A 5,014-nucleotide genomic window follows, 5' to 3' on the forward strand; every position below is an offset into this window, starting at 1 on the left:
GGGAGGGGGTGAGAGGGATTACTTTATCCTATCCTAGGTATTCCTTAAAGAGGTGGGGTTTCAGGTGTCTCCGGAAGGTGGTGATTGACTCCGCTGTCCTGGCGTCGTGAGGGAGTTTGTTCCACCATTGGGGGCCAGAGCAGCGAACAGTTTTGACTGGGCTGAGCGGGAACTGTACTTCCTCAGTGGTAGGGAGGCGAGCAGGCCAGAGGTGGATGAACGCAGTGCCCTTGTTTGGGTGTAGGGCCTGATCAGAGCCTGGAGGTACTGAGGTGCCGTTCCCCTCACAGCTCCGTAGGCAAGCACCATGGTCTTGTAGCGGATGCGAGCTTCAACTGGAAGCCAGTGGAGGGAGCGGAGGAGCGGGGTGACGTGAGAGAACTTGGGAAGGTTGAACACCAGACGGGCTGCGGCGTTCTGGATGAGTTGTAGGGGTTTAATGGCACAGGCAGGGAGCCCAGCCAACAGCGAGTTGCAGTAATCCAGACGGGAGATGACAAGTGCCTGGATTAGGACCTGCGCCGCTTCCTGTGTGAGGCAGGGTCGAACAGAGAAGAACAGAGAAGAGGGAGAAGGGGACAGTGGTACGAGAAGGAGTGGAAGAGGGAACGGGGACAGTGACGGAGAAGGAGGGAGGAGTGGAGGTGGGAGGGGAGGGGGGAGATGGGGACAACCTGCCAGGCTTCCTCGAGGTCGAAATGAGGATTTGAGTTAGCGGGGATGGGACGTTGTGTCTCCCCCGCTACCTCCTTCACCAAAGAAGAAAGGGATGAAGAGGGGAGCTTGGCAGGAAGTGAGAGGGAGGGGGTGGGGGGCTAAGAGAGTGGCGGGAGGGAGGGTAATTTGTCCTCCCGGTTTGCCCTCAGCCCTTGCATTTTAGTGGATGACTCCAGTGAGGGGTCGGTGGGCTGTTGCTAGAGGGATCCCAACTCCTGTTTGAGGAGATGGGGTCCCCTACATGCAGCCCCGAGGCAAACAGGGAGGGGATGGTGGGTGGGGGAGGGAGGGACCCAACACACTGCCTGGGTCATGGGTTGGGATGGAGGACGGGGGGCGTCAGGAGTGGAAGGGCGTCCCCGCCGGTGGAGATGGACCAGGGGAGCATTGGGTGAGTCTCCTGTTTTTTTCTTTGGTTTTTGGGGTTTTATTTGTTGTTAATAATTAAATGAATAGTTCTGTTTCTTTTTTAGTCTAAATGTTAGGGGATAAGGAATAATGTTAAAAGGAGGGCGTTTTTTTTGTTATTTAGAGGGTGTAGGGTTTGATTTCTGTTTTTACAGGAGGTTCACCTGAGGATGGTGGGGATGTGTGTAGATTTAAGAGGGAGTGGGATAAGGGAATCTTTTTTGGGGCATAGGAGGGTGCACTCAACAGGAGTAGGGATTTTGTGTGGGCATAGAGAGGTTAAAATAGAGAACACTTTTGTAATAATGCAGGGTAGAGTTTTGGGGATAGATGTTAAGTTTAGAGAAAGCTAGATATAGGTTAATTGGGTGTATGGGCCACAGGTGGCGGCAGACAGGAGGGAGATGGTGGACTGTCTGGCGCCCCTGTGTGTTACAAACAGGCACTTGGTGATAGGAGGGGACTTTAATATAGATTTAGGGGTAGGCGGTGATAGTAGTGCAGGTGCCATCTCTGGGCTAATGGCTTGCCATGGTCTGGTTGATGGTGGCCTGCACACTACTCCGGCAATGGTCGGTCCTACATGGCGCAACTCCAGGGGGGTGGCGCGGAGGCTCGACTACATTTTTATATCCAGGTCTTTGGGTCAGTTGTCTGGGCGGCTGTTGCCTGTTTTCTTCACGGATCACGACGGGGTGTTCCTGCAGGTGGGGTCGCCAGTCTGCCTCTTCGGTAGGGGGTACTGGAAGTTAGATCGGGATATACTGGAGGAGCAGGCTTTCGTTGACTCATTTTTTTGTTTCTTTCGGAGGCTTGACGGCCTCCGGTCCATGTGCGAGGGGGTGTTAGAGTGGTGGGATTTAGTGAAGGTGAGGATAAGGGCTTTTATAATAGGATATTGTAGAAGGAAAAAAAGGGAGGAAAGGAGGGAGGTGGATCGTATCCAAAGGTTAATTGATCTCGAGCACGAGGCAGGCAACCTCGGCGGGTCAATTGACTGGGAAAGATTCGCAGCCCTAAAGGCGCAGCTCAGGGAGCTGCAGGAGCAGAAGGCTCGAGCTTTCCTGGAGCGGGCGCATAGTGGCTTTTTAGAACATAATGAGACTTGTTCCGCTATGTTCTTTAAGTCAGTTAGGGCCAGGCAGAGTAGGAAGGTAATGCATGGCGTTAGGGAAGAAAATGGTAGTATAGTAAGTAAACCGGAGGAAATGGTCAGGGTGACAACTGATCATTTCCGAAGTTTATTTAAGGAAAAGGAAATAGATGTAGAGCAGGGAAACGTGTTTTTAGAACACTTGTCCCGGCGGTTGCCAGAGGACATTAGAGACGTGATGGAGGCCCAGATCTCACTAGAGGAGGTTGAGAGCGCTCTTAGGAGGATGGGTAAAGGGAAGGTGCCTGGGATGGATGGGCTGCCGGCTGAGTTTTACCTCAAGTTTTGGGGTATACTTGGACCGGTGGTCCTCGAAATGCTTGAAGGCCATCCTTGAGACGGGGTCCCAGGGGGAGATCAATGGCTGTTGGTGTGCTGTCACTTCTTTATAAGAAGGGGAAGCAACTGACCTTGGCAACTGGCTACCATTGACCATGCGTAAACGTAGATTACAAGATTCTGCAAAGGTTTTAGCAGACCGGTTTGCACACAGCCCTTCCTACGTCGTCCATGAGGATCAGACGCGGGGTAGAGGGCCGCTCTATAAGATGGAACCTACAGTTGATCAGGGACTTCATACGCTTGGGTTGAAGATAGAGGGCTGCCTTTAATGGTAGCAGCTAGATCAGGCGGAAAGCTTTTGATCGCGTGAATAGATCTTTTCTATTCAGGGTGTTAGGTAGATTAGGTTTTGGGGAGAAGTTCATAGGATGGATCCGTACATTATATGTCGGAGCGGGGTGTCGAGTTAGTGTAAATAGTCACTTAGGTGACGTTTTTGACCTCTCGTCTGGGGTCAGGCAGGGATGCCCACTCTCGCTCTCCTCTTGTTCTGTACATGGAGCTTCTGGGGGCTGCCATTAGGGCAGACACAGGGTGGGAGGCTTGTTGATCCCTGGGAGCGGTGGGCTGCGTGTTAAGATGACGCAGTACGCCCGATGACACTTCCTTGCTGTTACGCAAGGACCGTGCCTGACAAGGTCTCTTTTTGCCATCATTGGGGATTTCACCCAAGCGTCGGGGGCGGTTCTGAATCATGCAAAGTCTTCCGTTAAGTATTTCGGAAGATGGCGCGGTAGGACGGATGTGCCCGGTGGGTTATCTCTCTGTGAGGGGTCCATTTTGAGACCTCTGGCTCAGCGACGCTGAACTGGAACATGGGGATCGCAGTGGTACAGAGGAAGCTGGCAATGTGGAAGGCTAGGTCTTTGTCTTTTATAGGCAAGGTCCTGGTACTAAAGGTGGATGTATTGCTATCTCTTTTGTATTTGGCATACATCTACCCATTGCCGGCTTGTCTGAGAACGTCTCTAGTGAGGCTTGTGTTTCAGTTCATGTGGGGTGGCAGGTACGAGTGGGTCGCCAGGGCGCGCATGCTCTGTCCCATCGGGGAGGGAGGTAGGGGGGTACCACATCTCCCCCTCAAGCTGGACGCGATTTTTGTTTCTTTCTTGTTGACCGAGCTTGCTCATCCGGTTATACACCATCCCGACACTTCCTGCGGTGTTCTTCTCGTATCAGGGCGAGCGTGATGGTGGTCTAACGCTGGTCCTCGGGCGGAACAGCTGCCGTGGCACTTTGGCCATGCGGCCAAGTGGCTGCGTGCGCACCCGAGGTTGAAGTTGCCCGAGTAGGTTTAGACCACAGGCACCTGTACGAGAGGTCAGGCAGGCAGGAGTCCTGCGCCCGTGCGGCATCTCGTCAGTGGTCTGGGAGGGAGTGCAGGCGCGGGCCTGGAGCACAGGCTCAAGGACCTGAAGTTTGAGCCTCCCAGTGCTTGCCGGCACGTTCCATCATTCAGGCGGTGACCCGTTCCTGTAGGTTCAAAGGTCTACATCATCCGCAGAGTACCACCCTGCCTCACAGGAAGCGGCACAGGTCCTAATCCAGGCACTTGTCATCTCCCGTCTGGGATTACTGCAACTCGCTGTTGGCTGGGCTCCCTGCCTGTGCCATTAAAACCCTACAACTCATCCAGAACGCCGCAGCCCGTCTGGTGTTAACCTTCCCAAGTTCTCTCCGCGTCACTCCCTGCTCCTCCGCTCCTCCACTGGCTTCCAGTTGAAGCTCGCATCCGCTACAAGACCATGGTGCTTGCCTACGGAGCTGTGAGGGGAACGGCACCTCAGTACCTCCAGGCTCTGATCAGGCCCTACACCCAAACAAGGGCACTGCGTTCATCCACCTCTGGCCTGCTCGCCTCCCTACCACTGGGAGGAAGTACAGTTCCCGCTCAGCCCAGTCAAAACTGTTTGCTCTGGCCCCCAATGGTGGAACAAACTCCCTCACGACGCCAGGACAGCGAGGTCATCCACGGAGACACCTGAAACCCCACCTCTTTAAGGAATACCTAGGATAGGATAAAGTAATCCTTCTCCCCCCTTAAAAAGACCTAGATGCACTATTGTAAAGTGGCTGTTCCACTGGATGTCATAAGGTGAAAGCACCAATTTGTAAGTCGCTCTGGATAAGAGCGTCTGCTAAATGACTTAAATGTAAATCTTAAATGTAAATCATGTACCGGCATAGTTTGTCGCGATCCCCCACCTGTCCAAGATCTGCTTGTGGCAACGAGGAGACTGCCATGCCTTCTGGGACTGTGCCTTTACCGGACTAGTATGTGGGCTAGGAGACGGTGTTGCCTAGGTGTGGTTAGGAGTGATTTTGTGTTGACATGGGCTAGGCTAGAGAGAGGCGTAGGGAGAGTGAGGGGAACGGATAGGGACAGGTTTCCAA

This window comes from Oncorhynchus nerka, linkage group LG10 (genome assembly GCF_034236695.1).
Source record: "Oncorhynchus nerka isolate Pitt River linkage group LG10, Oner_Uvic_2.0, whole genome shotgun sequence".
Lineage (NCBI taxonomy): Eukaryota > Metazoa > Chordata > Actinopteri > Salmoniformes > Salmonidae > Oncorhynchus > Oncorhynchus nerka.